General features: G+C 45.1%; 1 protein-coding gene across 3 annotated transcripts in view; it reads left to right on the forward strand.

Moving 5' to 3' along the window:
- Positions 1-4061: 4061 nt before the first annotated feature.
- The window catches only part of LOC127624258 (myelin transcription factor 1-like protein), a 100978-nt gene continuing 84046 nt past the window's right edge, over positions 4062-20993 (forward strand). For all 3 annotated transcript variants that reach the window (XM_052098994.1, XM_052098997.1, XM_052098996.1), the window contains exon 1: positions 4062-4253. The gene's annotated coding sequence lies outside the window, so the exon portion shown is untranslated. The remainder of the gene's footprint in view (positions 4254-20993) is intronic.

A 20993-nucleotide genomic window follows, 5' to 3' on the forward strand; every position in this document is an offset into this window, starting at 1 on the left:
CGTCCAAGAGCCAGTGCCCGTAGCCATGACCGTCCCTGAGCCAGCACCAGTGGTCTCGACCGTCCAAGAGCCAGTGCCAGTAGCCATAACCGTCCAAGAGCCAGTGCCAGTAGCCATGACCGTCCAAGAGTCAGTGCCCGTAGCATGACCGTCCAAGAGCCGGCGCCAGTGGGCGTGCCCGTCCAAGAGCCAGCGCCAGTAGCCATGACAGTCCAGGAGCCAGTGCCATTAGCCATGACCGTCCAAGAGTCAGTGCCTCTCGAGCCTCCCCGGGCTCCTCCTCCCGAGCCTCCCAGGGCTCCGTCTCTCAAGTCCCTCGAGTCTTCCAGGGCTCCTCCTCCCGAGCTTTCCAGAGCTCCGCCTTCCGAGCTTCCTAGAACTCTGCCTTCCGAGCTTCCTGAGCTTTCCAGAGCTCCGCCTTCCGAGCTTTCCAGAGCTCCGCCTTCCGAGCTTTCCAGAGCTCTGCCTTCCGAGCTTTCCAGAGCCCCACCTTCCGAGCTTTCCAGAGCCCCGCCTTCCGAGCTTCCTAGAACTCTGCCTTCTGAGCTTCCCGAGCCTTCCAGAGCTCCGCCTCCTGAGCCTTCTAGAGCTCCGCCTCTCGAGCCTTCCAGGGCTCCGCCCCTCAAGCCTCTCGAGCCTTCCGGGGCTCCCCCTCTCAAGTCTCTCGAGCCTCCCAGGGCTCCGCCTCGCAAGCCTCTCGAGCCTTCCGGGGCTCCGCCTCCCGAGCCTCCTTTGGCTCCGCCTCCAGAGCCTCCTACGGTCCCACCTCCAGAGCCTCCTATGGTCCCACCTCCAGAGCCTCCTACAGCTCCACCTCCCGAGCCTCCTAGGGCTCTTCTCCCCGAGCCTCCTACGGCTCCACCTCCAGAGCCTCCTACGGCTCCACCTCCCGAACCTCCTACGGCTCTGCTCCCAGAGACTCCAGAACCTTCTAGAGATCCGCCTCCCGAGCCTCCTATGGCTCTGCCTCCCAAGCCTCCTACGGCTCCGCTTCCGAGCCTCCTACGGCTCTGCCCCCCGAGACTCACGAACCTTCCTCGGCTCCCCCTCCTGAGCCTTCCTCAGTTCCGTCTCCTGAGCCTCCCTCGGCTCCACCTCCAGAGCCTTCCAGGCCTCTGCCTCTAGAGCCTCCTACGGCACCACCTCCATCGGCTCTGCCGCCAGAGCCTTCCGGGTCTCCGCCTCTAGAGCCTCCTGCGGCGCCACCTCCCTCTGTTCTGCCTCCTGAGCCTCCCATGGCTCTGCCCCCTGAGCCTCCAGAGCCTCCCTCAGCTCCGCCTCTTGAGCCTCCAGAGTTTCCCTCAGCTCCGCCTCCTACGGCTTCTCCGCCCCCCCACAACTCCAAGGCCTCCCCCGGCTATGCCTGCTACGGCTCCGCCCCCCGGACCGTTCCCTATCCTGCGGCCGCCTCCCAGGTCCCCCAAGCCAACCCACATCCTGTGGTTAACTTCCTGGCCCCCAGGACTGGCCCCTGTCCTTCGACTGCCTCCCAGGCCCCCCAAACCAGTCTTCGCCCAGTGGCCTTCTCCCAGACCTCCTGAACCGGCCCCTTTCCCTTGTCTGCCCCTCGTTGCCCCCCGGACTGCCTGTCTGCCCTTCGTTGCCCCCCTTGGTCTGTCTGCCCACCACAAGCTTCCCCCCCAGTCAATGGACATTTGTTCTTCTTGTTTTATGTGATATTACTTTTGAGCATCTGGAATCCGCTCCTTTAAGGGGGGGCTCTGTTAGGTATACCTTGTCTTGTCTCACTGTTGCCCTTTGTTTGTCATTTTTGTCACCCTTGTAGCTCCATAGTCTACTTGTTAGCTTTCGTGTTCTCTGTTCATTGTTTTCACCTGCCCTCGTTAGTTTGCCATTGGTTTCTGTTTATTGCCCTGTCATCTTGTTTGAGTTCTGTTTGTTCATTGGCTCCCGTTTTCCCATGTCCATGTATTTTAACCCAGTTGTTTTCACTTCCCTCTGTCAATCGTTGAATGTTGTTAGGCCTGGTATGTGTTCCCTGCCCGAGTTCTCAGCTTTGTTTCATCGTGTTTAAGTTTCCTGTTTTCCCATTGTGGGTTTTTCCTTTGTGTTTATTTGTTGGTTTATTTAATAAAGTTAAGCTGCATTTAGATCCACTCTCCTCGTCTGCCTTCGCTGCCTCCATTCGTAACAGATTATTTTCTGGCAAAAGAGGGCAGAAAAATGTGTTGGACAGTTAGCCTACAATTTGTGCAGTGTGAGAAAGAAATGTATTTTGTTCTGTAATTATTTTCAATTGGGTTACTATGACAGCAGAGTTGCACTGTTAGAATTTCACGAGGTTGAACTCTCATAAAACGTTTAATACAATTAATTTGATTGCCTTAAGAGCTTGACACAGAAAGGAATCTGATGAGTTAAAGCTTAAACAGAGACTGCTTCAACTTAAATTGAGTTAAAGCTGCATCATTCAGAATTTAGTTCATGTTAGTTAAAAATAGAGATGCACTGATCCAATAGTTGGATCGGTATCGTCTCGGATACTGACGTTTTTAGACGTATCGGGCATCGGTCCAACGAGCCAGATCCAAATCTGATACTGTGTGTTAGTCATGTTTGTTAAAAACTGTCAAAATCAAAGCACCATTAAAGTAGTATATGACTTGTGCATTTTATTCAAAGCCACTTGAAGCATGTGATAGCTTTATGAATCGCAAAAGGCTGTGTTAAATAAGTAAACCTACACAGGTAGTATGCATGCGCAGAGTGTTAGTGAATGCCGCTGCTCTGTTGACACGCAAACGTAATGTGCAGGCTGGTGAGGCGGTCACGGCTATTTTCATATGTGAGCGCTTCTCACGAACAAAATCTTAGATATACATGAGCACCAGAGAAGCATTTGACCAGAATTTTAATAAGAAGTGAATTAAACTACTGTGAAGTAGCCCACAAACAGATACTTACAGGACTTCCTGGATTGTTAGGATCGTCAAAATAAAAGTGCTAGGTTTTTAAAGTTAAAGGTGCACAACTCAAATATATTACTTTTGTATTTTGAAATTGTAGAAGTCAGTAATAATACTATTAATAAGAAGAATAAGAATAATATATTCATATATTAAATTAAAATTGAAGCAAGATACTGTTAAAATAAAAAGCAGAACCACCGCAATCAGCATCGGCAGATGTTCTTCAAATGATCGGATATAGGTGTTTGCGCACACATTTTTTATCGGTGCTTACTAGTAAATTGCAACTTCAATATACAGTAAGTCTAGTTTAGCACAGGCTTTTGGGCTTGAGCTATTTTGAATTGCCCTGTCTGGTGTTTGATTAAAAACAGGAAATAGCTAAAGCCATTGTACTATTGTACTGAAATCGTGCTTGAGATTTGGAAATCAAGCTATTGCCAGCAGGGATTTAAAGCAGCCATGGCCATTTTATACCTCAGTATTTGCTTAATTTTCAATGAGGCACTTTTACTGGCACATAATTCATGTTCTATATCAAATACAGACACCCACACACACACACAGCTGCTGCACATGCTACAGCACTCATATGGCTTTGTAGACTCTATAGTCTATGGGGAGAGCAGAGCAGGGAAAGACTAGAAACAGACTGTCTACCGCTGAATTAAAATGAGAGAGAGTCTGATTAAGGTTATATATTCCCAGACTGCCCTTTGTTCACTAGCTTCAGGCAAAGTGAAAACCTAAGCATAGTTATGTGCTTTGAGCTGTTTATTTTGTCATGCAATTCTGTCAACCTTTTTTTTTTGGCCCAGTACCCTGCTTGTCTTCTAAACTGAGGGTTCGTGCTGTCTGTCAGTGGTGAAGTGAGGTGGGTAAGTCTGGCTCTGCATGCTCCACACTTGCTGTTGCTGCAGTGTCGCGCCGCTTCTGGAGACTGGCTCACACACTTCTCTCCATACCACCTCACACATGCTGCTCACAGCTCCTCACTCCACTCTATCTCTTTCACTCCCCTCCTCCCTGTCTGTCTGTGTCTCTCCCTCCCTTCCTCTCTCTCTCTCTCTCGTTCTCTCTCTCTCTGCCGCTCTTTCTACTGCTTCTTCAGAGCAGCTGCAGTTCCACTCTCTCTCCCTCCATCTCTCCAACTGCTGGCGGAATACGAAGAGCTCAGACAAAGAAAGCTCAAGAGAACAGAGGAGAGAAGTGAAAGAGTGTGCATTAAGAGACAGAAAAGCGTTTTAAAGAGAAACGGCTGCAGACTATCAGACCACGGTGTGTGTGGAGAGTGGGAGAGAGAAAGACAGTGTCGCCATTTCAGTAGGTTTCACTTTGTTTACTTCTTGGTCTTCTTGTTTTGCCATGCTGGAATGATGTGGCATCATAATCTATGTTCATTTGCAAACTGCGAGTGTGCATGCTTACCTGTGCGTGTCTGTGTAAGAGAGAAAGATGTTTTGGGCACTATTTTGCCTCCATGAATACATCACTTTTGCATTCCAACACACAGGGCTGCAGAGTATCTGTCTGACAAAAGTGAGCTCTGCTTCTTCTTTGCTTTCCAACCGCAATGCTAGCTATCTGACAGACTAGTGGTCATTCCCAACTACATACTGTATATGCATGACACTCTATAATTAGGGACTATAACATTGATTTTGCACCAAAGCCTGACAGTAAATTCTTAGGTAGGACTTTAAAACGAATCACAATTTTGAACGTTCTTCTTTTAAGGTCATTTGGGCATTTTGGGCAAAAGAACAGACCTAACAGCTCTAACAGATCATTTTCACTCCAGGAAAATGACTGTGTAACTTAAAGTTGAGCGATTTGAAGTTGAATTAGAGTTGCGGCTGGGTTTTATAGATGGAGCTTTTGCAGTTGTACCTGTGGAACAAAGAGAAGAGTTGCTGCATGTACAACAGAGGCTCATTAAACCACCACTGAAAATGCAGCCATAGGTGTGAAAATAATAGACAGAGGTGTTATATAATGTCAACCAGTAACACGTCACAGAGCAATGTGATATTGTATGCATTGAACCTTCAGCATGGAGATTGAATTATTTTTATGATTTAAAAAGTTCTTAACTATATTTTTGAATAATAATAACAATTATTATTATAGTTGTAAGAAATAAAATTTATTTCTGAAATTAATAAATAAAAAAACATCTCACATGGATTATCTGCTGTGCAAATCTCACATACAATGGTAGAAGCCAGTGCATGTCTGCATCACTGATGGAGTTTAGTTTTGGAGAAGATTTTGTGCATTATTCATATGTACAACTGTCTGAACACATGTTTATGCAATGAGGGGTGATATTGTTGACTGACGGAGTTGTTAATGTTGCCCTTTGCTGTTGATCTGAAAACAGCCACATCTCTTCAAAATAATAGCTCAGGAGGGATTTAGGCAGAGGGTACTGGCCCTGGATCAGCAGTGAGGTGTCTCTGAAACATCTCAGCAGGAGTTCAAGAGTGAGCTGTCATACTCACACTTATGAATCCTGCATATGATGTCATTACTCTTATGGGTAACAATGCATGTTGAATTAAGTTGAATCTTGCCATAGCAACATTCGCTTAACCACATAAATTATGTGACGTTGACGATGTTGTCATGTTGATTTGCGGTTATGACTTTTGTCTTTCTCTTCTTATTGGCTTTCCTTTACCTTGCTGGTTTGGTTTGGGAACTAACTGGCTAACATTTCTTAGAAGAAATTATTCTATATATAACCTTCAAGGGTTCTTTTAGTGCAATTACATCATGTCAGAATTACTGTAATTATGGGATTCCGACTTGTAAAATATGGTAAAGTCTTCGCAGAACTACAAATTGTAAACTCAGAATTCTATGAAAGCTCTGATTTGACCATCTTGACATCATGTACCAAGAACCAAATTGGCAACGGTTTTTATTTCAAAAAATTTCTTGTGAATTAAATGGTCCATATCAATAGAAATCACTAAAAGAAATGACCACAACATATTATTTTTAAGAACCTGAAGTATTATTTATATAAATTATTTAATTATTTAATTATTTACATTTTAAACAACCTTTTTGGACTAATGTTCTTTGTTTTTATAAAGACACTTTTCAGCATAGGGTTTTTTGTTTGTTTGTTTTTTTTTTTAGTAAAGAACCTTAGGGTTCTATTGTACCTCTTCTAGATTTTGGAACACTAAACTTCAATTTAGGGGTTATGAAATGAGAATTAAGAAATTCTTGTTTGAAAAGGCCTTGTGTGATTTTCTGCTAAGTACCACTTTTAGCATCAGAACCTGACCAAACTGAGTATAATCCTAGGTTTGAGCGGGAGAATGGGTCCACAGGAGAAGATATGATTTGTCTGGCTAGAAGCACCATGACCCCAGAGGGTTTCGTTGCCTCGGTGAGCCATTTATATGAGAACATGCTGAGGAAGAGAAAGACGGTGAGAAAAAGAGAGGGAAAGAGAGTGAAACCTTGCCCATTTCACAATCTTACTGGTTTAATAAGTCGCCAGCCCCCAACACCACTTACCATTCCCACATACACCACAAACACACACAAACACTCACCACTCTGTCTGATGTGTGGCAATGGCTCAGATAAAAATAGCATCGATGGTGAAGGCAGCTTGGGGGAAAAAATCTAAATTGGATAGATTTAATTTATGTGGATTATACTCAATGTACATGTACAACACAATGGTGTCACTTATTTATGCCTTGTTGTATTGTTTCATCCATATGTCACTAGCTTTTTATATACGGTATGTTTTAAGAAGCAAATTTTAAAAAAAGGTTATACTAGTGATATTTAAATACTAATTGTACTGCTCGTTGTGCTAAAGAATTGGCAGAGATGTCCATGCAGGAATGGCATTCTAGTTATACTAATGCAAATAATGTCATAGCAATGCTGGTCCTGCACAGCCAGACTTTAGACAAAACGGCATGACTTCTGGTCTGTATTGCAGCTTACTCTGACCAAGAACTCACTCATTTAGACACAAGACTGTATGATCGACATGTAAAGCTACCCACCAGTTTGTTTGATTTTTGTTTTACTTGCATGACATTTAGAGGTGGGTTAATCTGAAATAGATTGTACCATGATAATAGGCCATCATGAACAAAATAATTCAAATAATGATACAGGAGTCTCTCTATGAATGGTTGCACAAAAAACACTCCGAAAACAGACTCTTTCTGCCTGTTCAGAAATACTGAGTATTTTACCAACATAACTCAGAAAACAAATCAGGATGTACATTTTGCTTGTGGATATCTGGATAATTTACTTGCTACTAAGTGTGTCCAACAACACCTTTCAAAGATTTGATGCCACTAGCCTACATCTATGTCTTCCTTAAAAGAGCTTATTGTATCTACCCAGTACCTTTTAAGCACAACTTTTTTTAGGCAGACTGATAAAAGCCCTTGCAGCAGCCAAATAATGTAATAACTACTGTGATAACTGCCAATAATGTAAAAAAAAAAATTTTTTTTTTTATTAACCCAGCCAATAGTGTTATAGCCAGCCAATAATTTTAGAACTTATTACATTTTGGGGCAAAAAGTTATTACGTTATTGGTTCAGAAAATGTATTGCATTATTGGTAAGTTATTACATTATTGACTTTTATTACATTATGAATGGAGAATGTATTACATTAATGGTAGTTATTACATTATTGGATGCTACTGCCCTCGTCTGTAAAGTCAGCCAATCAGATTAGAGCTTGCCAGATCGAAAAATAACTTTCTTGTTTTGTGTGCAAAATGCAGTGAACAGACTGTGAGCGGTCTGTGTTTGTCGCCTGCTTAGAATGTATTACACATTTTTATACTATTGTATTTTACCAGGCCACTAACAGCATTAAGATTTTCAAACTTCTGCATTTTCCTACATATATTTGTAGTACAAAAAGGGGTGAGTAATGTGTTCACACTGAAACATGGAAGGAGACCTGGTGTACTCTGAGTACCCGGATGATGTACTTGTTCAACTGAAAAGAGAACAAGTGTTGAATGTTGGACACTTTATTCACCCAACAGTCACAACTTTCACTATGTAGTCGAAAAGGGAAGGTTTATAAGACCAAAATCTGTCAAGATAGCGGATGTGGCAAACTGGCAACTACAGCTTTTGTAGAGAACGGCACATTACAAATGTGAACCTTTTTTGGGCACTTTTTTCGAACTTTGACTCAGGTTTGCTAACATGCTAATACTAACAGCAACACTAAACAATAGGATGCATTTGAAATTGAATTTAATTGAATTTGATTTTACCGTATCTCATGAAAATGAATAATTTTACATAGTAAGTACATAGTAAATTGTGTAAGTACATAGTGTAAATCACATCATTTGAGACACAACTAGTGTTGTGAGTGAGATTTTCCCCTTCCAACCTACCTATCAAACTTATGTAAATCTGACAATTTCCCACCCTATTCCCTTCTGTTTCCAGCAGATGTTTCCTCAAGCATGAGTGAGACACTGGGCTTCTTGGAGCTAGCGTTAATATAGCATTAATAGATTCATGATTTAGCATAAGTTGGAGGCAGACAACTTCACCACCACAATCTACTGTTTGCTCAGTCTCAAATGACTGCTTGAGAAGTTTACATGGATGGTAAGTAGCTCTGATGGTATTAATGGAGCTGAATTTTGCTGAATCATGTGGGGCTACTGGAATGTTGTCAGGTAGAGAGACAGGCCTTTATTGGCTGATGAGCATATGCGCACACATACATACACACCCAGCGGGTCATTGAATGATAACACCATGCTCATTAAGACTGAAAAAACAACAATGACTCAATAGCCTTTTTCCACAAATATATGAATATTTATTTGGGAATTTTTTGGCTGAATCAAGGAAATTTGTGGTTGGTATACTGCATGGCAAAGGTATCCACTCTGTAGTGTGTTGTTTGTGAAAATTATGACATAACTTGATGATGACATCTTGTTCATACAGCACACTGGGCTTAATGTTTTGAATATTTTCTAGCACCTACATTCACAGAGACAAAAGACAAAAACAAAACAGAAAACAGAAGATTTTGCATCACCCCGTATCCTTGGCAGACTGCTGCGGTGAATGGCAATGTGTCACTCTATTGACTGCTTGAAAACAATAATTTTTAATGGTGCCTCTGCATTGAGAAATGTCTTTTACTCAGTGATTAGAAATCAAAGCCACATATTTACTAGTAAATTGTCTGAAAAATGCTAATATTTTATAACAATGCCAAATGTATTTTCTTGAAGGAGAGACACTAGGATAAATTTAGGCATTCAGAGAGACTAGATTTAAGTTAGCAATTTCATGACCCATACAGGTGAGATATTTTATAGACGTGGGTCATGGGAGAGTGTAGTGATTTCTCAGTTCTCTGGACAACTGTCACTCTACACAAATGGAACTCATTGCATACAAAGGCAACAAACTCTTAGACAACACTGTTGCCATTTCCATGGGAAGCCCTGATCTACATTAGATCTGCTGTGACCTAGTTGAGTGGAGAGAGAGAGGGGGAGAGTGAGAAAAAAGAAAAGAAGGAAAGAAAGACTGAAATCATGAAAAAGAGACAGAATATGAGAGGTTTGTGTGAGAGTGAATAAAACATTCAGGGGCAGCCCAGGTTAGATCCCAGGATGCAGGATCAGCAGGCATGCAGTGTAAACAAATCCAGCCTTACCTCTCACCCCAAGTCAACATCTGCAGCCCAGCAGTGTGGCAAGCTAAATTAGGACCATACCACTTTTAAATGGCACATTATAATATATGATGTTATCGTTAATCAAAACTAATACAAAAAAAATATATGTGAAAACATTTCATTTACTGAATTTTAAATTAAAACTAACATAACGTCTAGGTTACGCATGTAACCTCCGTTCCCCGATGGAGGGAACGAGACGTTGTGTCAGAGAAGCGACACTAGGGGTCTCTCGAGCGCCGATATTCACCTCTGGACTATGAAAAAAGGCCAATGAGAGTTGGCAACCAGTATTTGCATGTCCCGCCCCCGGACATACGGGTATTTAAGCGGCGCAAATACAGGAGTTCATTCAGGATTTTTCTGAGGAGCCGGAAATGGTCCGGCCACAACAGTGGCTCGGCTCAGCGACGTGGCAGGGGAGACACAACGTCTCGTTCCCTCCATCGGGGAACGGAGGTTACATATGTAACCTAGACGTTCCCCTTCTGTCGCTCTCTCCACGTTGTGTCAGAGAAGCGACACTAGGGGTCCACTTATAAAAGCGCCACGCGCTGAGCCGTGTACGTGAACTGCTGATACAGGAGCGAGCAGGTATTCTTACGTGCAGGACGACCAACTGTATCAGGCTGCACGTACCCTTCCCCAATGCCCCATTTAAGCCATCAGGATTCCTTATCGTAACGGGCCAAGCCTGGTCGGGCCTCTTTTCTCTCTATGTTTCTCGCATAGAGCAACTTAGGCCGGGGCCCTTACACGCATTGAGGGAAGGGGGTCTTAGCCCTTATTCAGGGCGGAGAAGACCCTGCGGAGGCCACGCCTTCCCGAGAGGGGAGGCAAGTTTAAGTGGCAAAACCATCAGAGGCCTGACTTAGGGCCTATGTGGAATAGTCGGTGCGGTGGTGGATCCGGCCTATAGAGGGGGGAATATACAGCACGGCAACCGAGGCAGCTGTGACTGCCTAAGGGAAGCTCGGGAGTCCACTCGCCAGAGGGGACAGAACCGAGGCGTTACACACAGGGGGAGTCCGAAGGAGGCCTTACCTGTGGAGCACCTACACCAGTGCAGGGTAGCTTGCGGTACCCGCAGTGGCTTGGGTCAACGAGTTCCTCCACTGAACTGCAACCCACGAGGGCTAGGGAGGAATCAACCAGTGTCCCAAACCTGAGATCTCCTGGGAATGAAGGCGCACTGTTTCCCCTGGTTAGGGGGAAGGGCGCTAGGTGCAAGCGATTCACCCGGTCAGATCGTGAGCGTGCCACCGAGTTCTACGGGCTCGGTACCTGAGAGAACACGGGACGATACTGACCCAACTCGGAGATTGTAGAATCTCGCGAAAGTGTTAGGTGTTGCCCAGCCCGCTGCTCTACAAATGTCTGCTAGGGCAGTGCCCCTAGCCAGTGCCCATGAGGACGCTAACACTCCTGGTGGAGTGGGCTCGGACCCGCAAAGGGGGGCACGGCCTGGGTGTGATAAGCCAGGGAAATGGTGTCGACAACCCAGTGGGCGTAGTCTCTGCTTGGAGACAGCATTCCCTTTCTGCTGTCCCCAAAGCAGACGAAGAGCTGCTCAGAGCGTCTAGTGCTCTGTGTGCGGTCCAGGTAGATACGTAAGGCACGTACTGGACACAGCAGTGAAAGGGCTGGATCTGCCTCCTCCCGGGGCAGCGCTTGCAGGTTCACTACCTGATCCCTGAAGGGTGTGGTAGGAACCTTGGGCACATAGCCCGGTCGCGGTCTTAGGATCACGAAAGTGTCTGCCGGACTGAACTCCAGGCAAGCGTCGCTAACAGAGAATGCATGCAGGTCCCCGACCCTCTTGATGGAAGCGAGCGTGATCAGCAGGGCGGTCTCGAGAGAGAGGGCCCTGAGTCCAACTGAGTCAAGCGGCTCGAAGGGGGGTCTCTGGAGTCCCGTAAGGATGACCGAGAGATCCCAGGAGGGGAACAGGTTAGGCCGGGAGGGAGCTATCCTCCGGGCACCTTTTAGGAACCTGACGATTAAGTCGTGCTTACCAAGAGACTTTCTGTCTACCGTGTCATGGTGGGCCGCGATAGCGGCGACATACACCTTGAGGGTGGAGGGGGACAGCCTCCTCTCCAGCCTCTCCTGAAGAAACACGAGCACTGACCTAACTGCGCACTTCTGCGGGTCTTCGGCTCGGGAAGAACACCAGTCCGCGAACAGACGCCACTTTAGGGCGTAAAGATGCCTGGTAGAGGGGGCTCTGGCTTGGCTGGGGCCAGACGTGGAGGTTCCAGAGGTCTGGGTGCGGGTTCCAGAGCGTGTCCCGTCCCTGAGAAAGAAGGTCCTTCCTCAGGGGAATTCACCAGGGAGGGGCTGTCGTGAGGAGTGTGAGGTCCGAAAACCAAGTCCGGGTAGGCCTAGTAGGGGGCTACCAGAGTGACTTGCTCCTCGTCCTCCCTGACCTTGCATAGCACCTGTGCAAGAAGGCTCACTGGGGGAAATGCGTACTTGCGCAGCCCCGTGGGCCAGCTGTGTGCCAGCGCATCTACCCCAAGTCTGGGCATACCAGAGCGGGCAGTGGGAGGTTTCTTGGGAGGCAAACAGGTCTACCTGAGCCTTGCCGAACCGGTCCCAAATCAGCTGGACCGACTGGGGGTGGAGCCTCCACTCCCCGCCAGGCAAGCTTTGTCTTGACAGCACGTCCGCTATCACATTGAGGTTGCCGGGGATGTGAGTGGCGCGCAGTGACTCCAGTCGCTGCTGACTCTAAAGGAGGAGATGACGGGCGATCTGTGACATGTGGGGGGAGCGTACTCCGCCATGGCGGTTTATGTAGGCCAGGACCGTGGTGCTGTCTGTCCTGACTAGGACGTGTTTGTTCCGAGTTAATGGGAGAAACTTCTGCAGGGCCAGACAAACAGCCAGCAGCTCTAGGCAGTTGATGTGCCAGCGCAGCGGGCCTCGGTTCCACCGGCCTGCGGCTGCGTGCCCATTGCACACGGCGCCCCAACCCAATTTGGAAGCGTCGGTTGTGACCAGAACGCGTCGGGACACCTGCTGCAAGGGTACACCTGCCCTTAGAAAGCAGAGGTCTGTCCAGGGTTTGAAGGTTTAGCGGCAGGCAGAAGTAACTTTTACGTTGTGCGTGCTGCGGCGCCATGCTCGTCTCGGGACTCGAGTCCGGAGCCAGTGCTGAAGTGGTCTCATATGCATCAACCCCAGCAGCGCGGCCGCCGCAGAGGATGCCATATGCCCCAGGAGCTGTTGGAAACGTTTTAGCGGGACCACGGCGCCTGGCTTGAAGGAAGCGAGGCATTTCAGCACTGACTGAGCACGCTCGTTGGAGAGACGTGCTGTCACTGAGACAGAGTCTAACTCCAGACCGAGAAAAGAGATGCTCTGGACAGGGGAGAGCTTGCTCTTTTCCCGGTTGACCTGAAGCCCCAAACGGCTGAGGTGCCTGAGAACCTGGTCTCTGTGTGCGCATAGTAACTCTCGAGAGTGAGCCAATATGAGCCAGTCGTCAAGGTAATTGAGTATGCATATGCCGGCTACTCGGAGCGGGGCAAGAGCTGCCTCTGCGACTTTCGTGAAGACGCGAGGGGACAGAGACAGGCTGAAGGGGAGGACTATGTACTGATACGCCTGGCCGTCAAACGCAAACCGTAGGAAGGGTCGATGTCGAGGGCAAATTGAGACGTGGAAGTACGCGTCCTTCAGGTCTACCGCTGCGAACCAATCTAGATGCCGGATGCCAGATAGAATTTGTTTCTGGGTGAGCATTTTGAACGGGAGTTTGGACAAGGTCCGATTGAAAACTCGCAGGTCGTAAGCCGCCGCCTTTCTTGGGTACAACAAAGTAAGGGCTGTAGACACCCTTCTTCGTTTCGGTTGGAGGGACAGGCTCTATCGCGACCTTTAATAGAAGGGAGGCGATTTCTTCGCGCAGGGAATGGGCATGTTGGCCGTGTACTGCATAAAAATGTACGCCCACGAAGGGGGGCGGAGACCTGGCAAACTGAATTGCGTAACCGAGTCGAATGGTCCGGTGCAGCCAGCGTGACGGGTTGGGCAGTGAAAGCCACGCCTCTAAGCTCCGTGCTAGGGGCACCAAGGGGACGAGTTTTTTGGTCTTACCAACTCCGGAGCTAACGTCTCGGTCTCTGGGTCTGTCATCTCAGGAGCGCCTGGGAGCCTTCTGGGTCCTCAAGGGGGTCCGTGAGACTATGGGCATCCAACTTCTGCGGGGGGCTCAACGCTGGGGCTGAGAGCTGGGCCCACTCACTTGTTAGTTGAGGCAGAGCACCACTTTCTTTCTTTCTTGAAAGCCGCAGGAGGACGCCCTCGGCTAGCAGACAGGGCATGGCCCCTGGCGGCAGGTTTGCGGCAGGGCAGGATGCTTATTTTGCTTGAAAATAGCCTTCGTCTGTTTCTTCACCACTGAGGACTGCTGGGCGAAGTCGTCAAGTGGTGTCGCCGAATGGACGGAGCTGGGAGATGGGGGCGTTTGAGAAAGCGTGCTTTGTCTGCCTCCCGTACTGCCTGTCCATCGTTGCGTTTCTGGACCACGGAGTGGCCATCGCCTGTTCGAGTGCAGTTCCTGCAGCACGTCAAGAACAGGACTACCCAAGTGCAGATTTTGAAGTGCCCTGGCCCGGTGGACTTGCAGGAGGGGGCCATGGCGTGCAGGGGGGAGCGGTCTGGGACCGTTCTACCACCGAGGGTAGCGAGAGCAGAGGAGCGAGGAAGCTGGGCTTGCTCAGCTCGTCATGCACGTCCGGGAAGGAATCCAGGGGGGGGGCGCGGCTGTGAGCGGCGCATATGCCCGCGGAACCAATTAAGCCCGGGGAAGCATAGCGGACCTTCTTGCGTCAGGCTCAGACTGGGCGGAGACCCGAAGGTGGCGGCAGGTCGCAACCCAGGAATGCAAGGCCGTTTTTATGACCGTCAGAGGTGGGGAGACATCAACCACATCCAGAAACTACACAGGGGCGGAAATATCGTCTTTAAAAAGACGCGTCCTGAGAAGGACGTTCAACGCCACTGTGTTTTGCTCTTTAGAGTGAAATTACTCTTTTAGAATAACTCTTTCGAGTTGTCTGCGCTGTCGAAGCGCCCAGGGGCAAGAATGCACAGCCGTGCACGAAGGAGAAAGCCGCTGTTATGCGCCGTCAGATCCAACAGCATGCAGAGCATCAGAGGATTAACCAGGAACTTGGTGTGTAACTCGCAGCAGAGTTCATGCACGACCATCGGCTCCGAAGAAATTTTCTGAATGAACTCCCGTATTTGCGCCGCTTAAATACCCGTATGTCCGGGGGCGGGACATGCAAATACTGGTTGCCAACTCTCATTGGCCTTTTTTCATAGTCCAGAGGTGAATATCGGCACTCAAGAGAGACCCCTAGTGTCGCTTCTCTGACACAACGTGGAGAGAGCGACAGAAGGGGAACTGAAAACACTGAAGCTAAAATAAGCTAAAATACATTTTATAAAAGTTATAGTTCCGACCCTGAATTCTGATTGGATGAATTAATGAATATAAACACACACCAACCTGTATTAATGTGCCACGTTCCAATGCCACCTAGCAACTGCAAACAGCCTACAGTTAGAAAATGAACTAAAATACTTGTGGGGCAATTATTTATTCAGAATTGTATTAATAATAAATTGATTTATATATACAATTTTAACAAATACTTTTATTAATAACTTCATATTGAAGGGGCCTGGGTAGCTCAGCGAGTATTGACGCTGACTATCACCCTTGGAGCCGCAAGTTCAAATCCAGGGTGTGCTGAGTGACTCCAGCCAGGTCTCCTAAGCAACCAAATTGGCTTGGTTGCTAGGGAGGGTAGAGTCACATGGGCTAACCTCATCGTTGTCATGATTAGTGGTTCTTGCTCTCAATGGGGCGCATGGAAAGTTGTGGGTGGATCGTCAAGAGTAGCAGGAGCCTCCAAATGGCGAAGTCCGCCAGACTGGCTCCGGTCCGCCTGGGGAGGAGCAGCTGTTGTCCGCTAGAGGGTGGAGGAGTGACTGAGGATCAGGCTAAAGCACACATATCAGAGAACCTGCGAGTAAGTTTGTTTTCTCTCTATCCTCTCTCTCTCTCACGCTGTCGCTCCGTGTTGTCCTTTCCCTTTCTTTTTTTTTTCCCCTCCCCTTGTCTCCCTCACATATCTGAGAAGGCAGAGAATACCTGCCGGCAGGCGGTTCTGGAAGGGCCGGTGGGCTCCCTGGGGGCTCCACTGCCTGAAACAAAGGAGGTAGGAGTGTGGCAAGGAGGAGCGCGGGGCCGGGCCGTGATGATGCACGCCCGGCCCATAATCAGGCTAATCAAGACTATGAGAGTGATAAAGGTGGCCGGAGTCGGCACTTCAGCAGAGAGAGAGCAACAGGCAGCTGCCCTGTATGCGTTTGTGTTGTATGACTTTTGCTTTAAGGAAATCATAACATTTTAATTTATATTGTCAAGCTGGTTCTCACCCCCTCCTTTCCCTTTTACCCTGTTACATATACACACACACATATATAATTATACATAGTTATCTTTAAACATTTTAAAATTATATATATATATATATATATATATATATATATATATATATATATATATATATTCAGAAAATTAAAATGCTTTACATTCCTGTAGCAGAAGAGTTAATCATTGATAAGGCCATACTAAAACCGGTTTTAGAATGCGACGTCTCGGCGCTCCTTCGAGTGTTTTGAACGCAAGAACGTAACGCATGTTTGTTAATTCATCCTAGGAGGGCACCAGAAAGTCCACCGGTTGCCCTTACTCGCACGTTATACGTTATTCAAGGACCCAAAAGCAGTTGCGCAACACAGATGATCGTTTCACGCTCATATCACGCAAACCTTTTCATGCTCAGTTGTGGGTAATTTTGCTGATGTGTCAGCCACTGTGGAGGGTGACCTGTAAGACTTCTCAGAGTGATATACTGTATTACAAGAAATTAGACACAAAGACGTGTGTTTGATTAAACATGTGTGATAACATTTTGAAGATACAGATGAAGAAAAGCCGCCGATACACGTCTGATTTGATACGCGTGCGCAGTGAGCTCTGCTATTCACTAGTGCAATGAACTTCATAAAGTTCTGGGCCTTGTTTCCCAAAAACTATTGATCTTAGCTGTTAAGAGCATTTTCTATGATCGATTTTACGAATGTTTGTTATTTTTATGAGTGCCCAGGGTGTGAAATAGCACCTGCCAAATGCAACTAGGCTCAATCCAGTTTGCGAGCTCCTTTGTCCAAATGCGGGTATTTCATGCGCAAGTAATTTTGCTCATCTACCCGCAACAGGAGGGCAACCTGTACAATGTGCTTGAAGAAACTTTATCATATTTTTATTATATAAACAAAAGACAAAAGAAAAGCCGTCATTACTCGTGACTGATACGCTGTTTGTTCTAAGGAGTGCAGGGGGACCCTGTGTCATGGAACACAAAAGAGTTATCACTCCTTTTTCTATGTTTCATCATATAAAAACTTTTTGTAAGAATAATGTAATCTGTGAGAATGCTGCAAATTATCTCTGATCATCTCAGAAGGAGCTGTGAGTTTCGCTTTATTTCCACGGAGCAGTTCGCTCTTAAGCATTGTGAACGCAACTCTGTTATTTATTTTTGGAGTAGCCTATGGGCATAATAACATTTTATTTTATTTTATAGAAAAACTTAAAATAGTGGTAGTGATTAAATCATAAAATAATATTCAATTCAATTCAATTCAATTTTATTTGTATAGCGCCTTTCACAACACACATCGTTTCAAAGCAGCTTCACAGAACATCAGCATTAACAGACGACAAAAACTGCAACGTCCATAAAGTCGATTAATCATCATTGTGTAATTTAGACAAAATTTGATTTTAATGGTTTAAAAATAATTAAATGATAATTATATTAACTCTTTCCCTTCCAAACACGGAATTTTCCGGGTTTTATGAAAAAGCTTCCGCCAAACACGGAATTTTCCTGGTATCCGTGTTTTAGGTGGAATACTGATAAGAAAGACCCGCACGCATGTTTTGAAAGAGTACGCAACTCTTTGATCAAAGAAACAGACTGCGATCGTCTTAAACGTAAGTGGAGTTTTGAGAATGTAGCTCAAAATGTAGATAGAAATGCCTTTTTCTCAGCTTTTTGTCCGAAATGTTGTTTTTGACAAAGCCTACCTTTAATGCCTTAATGGCATTAAAAATAACAAATGAAGATAAAATAAAATCGTTTTTTATTTGCCTAAAAGCAGAGGCTCAGATCTTTATTTTGATATATAGCATCTTCATATATTCATGGAATTAAATATTCTGCGGGCCATTAAAGTTTTGCGAAAATCGTCAAAAACCCTGGCGGTGGCTGGCAACTTTTTTTTTTTTAAAACGCTGGCGGGAAAGAGTTAATAACCCCAGTGAGCAAGCCGTAGGCGACTGTGGCAAGGAACACAAAACTCCATAAGATGTAGATTAATGGAGAAAAATAACCTTGGGAGAAACCAGACTCACTGTGGGGGCCAGTTCCCTCTGGCTAACATTATGAATGTAATGTAAATATTAATTATGTATAGGTAAAATCATGTTTTAAAATCATTAAACTAAGTGTTAAGGTGTCAGTGAGTAAAAATCGATTGTGTTTGAACTGTAAGATTAATGACCAAAGTCTTTGAAGTCCATCTAGATTAATTGTAGAGGTTCACATAGATGCAAGTGTCCCTGTCAATTGGCCGACGAAGGCTTTTGTGGGCAATAGTTAGTCTATGCATTCCATTTCACGATCGTAGTCCATCAATCGACCGCATTTAGTCATCATCATTCAGCGACATGTAGCAGTGGAGTCCAACATGAAGCAGGAATGGTGCTGGATCCAGCCGGTTCTGGTGACCTCAGGATAGGAGTCCCGAGGTTGAGACAGGGAAACAAATAAAAAGATGTAAGCGTAGATGCCATTCAATTTATTGCAGAGTTTGAGATCATGCTCAATGTTTCTAGTTCCGGCAGACTCAACTAAAGCAGCCTAAGTGTGGGATAAATTAGGTGTATGCCTGGCTAAATAGATGAGTCTTTAGTCTAGACTTAAACTGAGAGAGTGTGTCTGCATCTCGAACAGTGTTTGGGAGATTATTCCATAGTTTAGGAGCCAAATATGAAAAGGATCTTCCTCCTTTTGTGGATTTTGATATTCTAGGAACTATTAATAGGCCAGAATTTTGCGATCTTAATGAACGTGTTGGAATATAGCGTGTTAGAAGATCACTTAAGTACTGCGGAGCTAGACCATTCAAAGCTTTGTACGTAGATAACAGAATTTTAAAATCAATACGAAATTTAACAGGTAGCCAATGTAGCGATGATAAAATGGGGCTAATATGATCATATTTCTTGGTTCTCGTCAGCACTCTGGCTGCTGCATTTTGAACCAATTGAAGTTTATTTATTGATCTTGCTGGACATCCTCCCAGTAATGCATTACAATAATCTAGTCTTGAGGTCATGAACGCATGAATTAGTTTTTCGGCATCAGCAACCGAGAGCATGTGCCTTAATTTAGCAATATTTCTTAGGTGGAAGAATGCTGTTCTACAAACATTTGTAATTTGATTTTCAAAGGACAGATTTGTATCAAATATAACACCTAAGTTCTTTGCTGTTGAAGATGATGTAACGGTACATCCATCTAGAGTCAAATTATATTTTAGTGGCTTATTTTTAGAGCTTTTTGGTCCAATAATTAGAACCTCTGTTTTGTCAGAATTGAGTAGAAGGAAATTTCTGGCCATCCAATCTTTTATTTCATTGATACACTCTGTTAATTTTGATAATTGTGAAATCTCATCAGGTTTTGAAGAAATATAAAGTTGTGTATCGTCAGCATAGCAGTGGAAACTTATTCCACGATTCCTGATAATATCTCCCAGGGGAAGCATATACATGGAGAAAAGCAGAGGCCCTAAAACTGATCCCTGTGGCACTCCATATTTTACTTTTGTTTGGTTTGACAATTCCTCATTTACATAGACAAAGTGGTAACGGTCTGCTAAATATGACCTAAACCATGCTAATGCCACTCCACAAATTCCAACATAATTCTCCAGCCTATTCAAGAGAATGTCGTGATCTATCGTGTCGAATGCAGCACTAAGATCTAAAAGCACTAGAAGAGAAATGCTGCCGCGATCAGATGATAAGAGCAAGTCATTTGTAACTCTGATAAGTGCAGTCTCTGTACTGTGATGAGGCCTAAATCCAGCTTGAAATTCTTCATATATACTATTTTTCTGTAGAAATGAACATATTTGGGAGGATACTACCCTTTCTAGTATTTTTGACATAAACGGGAGATTTGAAATCGGTCTATAATTAGCAAGTTCTCCAGAATCAAGTTGTGGCTTCTTAATTAGCGGTTTGATAATTGCCATTTTAAAGTTTCTTGGGACATGTCCTAAGCATAGCGAGGAGTTAATGATATTAAGAAGAGGTTCTGATATTACAGGAGATACCTCTTTTAAGAGCTTAGTTGGTATTGGATCTAACAAACAAGTTGTGGCTTTTGATGTTTCGATAAGTTTTGTTAGCTCTTCATGACCTATGATAGCGAAGGATTGAAGATGCACATGAGGGAAATTAGTCGACTCTGATTTCTGAGGTGCTATGACAGATGATTGCATAATTCCAATTTTATTTCTGATTATTTCAATTTTATCTGTAAAGAAATTCATGAAGTCATTACTCTTGAGGTGTGACGTAATATCTGGTTCGGTTGAGGCTTTATTCCTAACCAATTTAGCCACAGTACTGAATAAACATCTAGGATTGTTGTGGTTATTTTCTATGAGTTTACTAAAATATGCTGACCTGGCAGCTTTTAGTGCGTGTTTGTAGCTACAGACACTATCCTTCCATGCACCCTGAAATACTTCTAATTTTGTATTTTTCCACATGCGCTCCATTTTCCGAGCTGCTCTCTTGAGAGCATGAGTGTGATCATTGTACCATGGTGCAGGGCTTATTTTTTTATTTTTTTTAATCGAAGTGGGGCGACAACATCAAGGGTGCTAGAGAAGACTGCATTTAAATTTTTTGTTATTTCATCAAGTTCTTCTGGGCTTTGCGGTTTATTGAGTATATGAGATAGATCTGGAAGAGTATTAGTGAAGCTATCTTTAGTGGTCGAAAGAATAGTTCTACCTAAACGATAGCGTGGTGTAGATTGAGTAACAGTAGCTGATCGCAGCATACAAGAGACGAGGCAATGATCCGAGATGTCATCGCTCTGCTGCAGAATTTCTATATTATCAACATCAACTCCATATGAAAGAATTAAATCTAGCGT

The sequence above is a fragment of the Xyrauchen texanus genome, chromosome 30 (genome assembly GCF_025860055.1).
Source record: "Xyrauchen texanus isolate HMW12.3.18 chromosome 30, RBS_HiC_50CHRs, whole genome shotgun sequence".
In the NCBI taxonomy this organism is placed as follows: Eukaryota; Metazoa; Chordata; class Actinopteri; order Cypriniformes; family Catostomidae; genus Xyrauchen; species Xyrauchen texanus.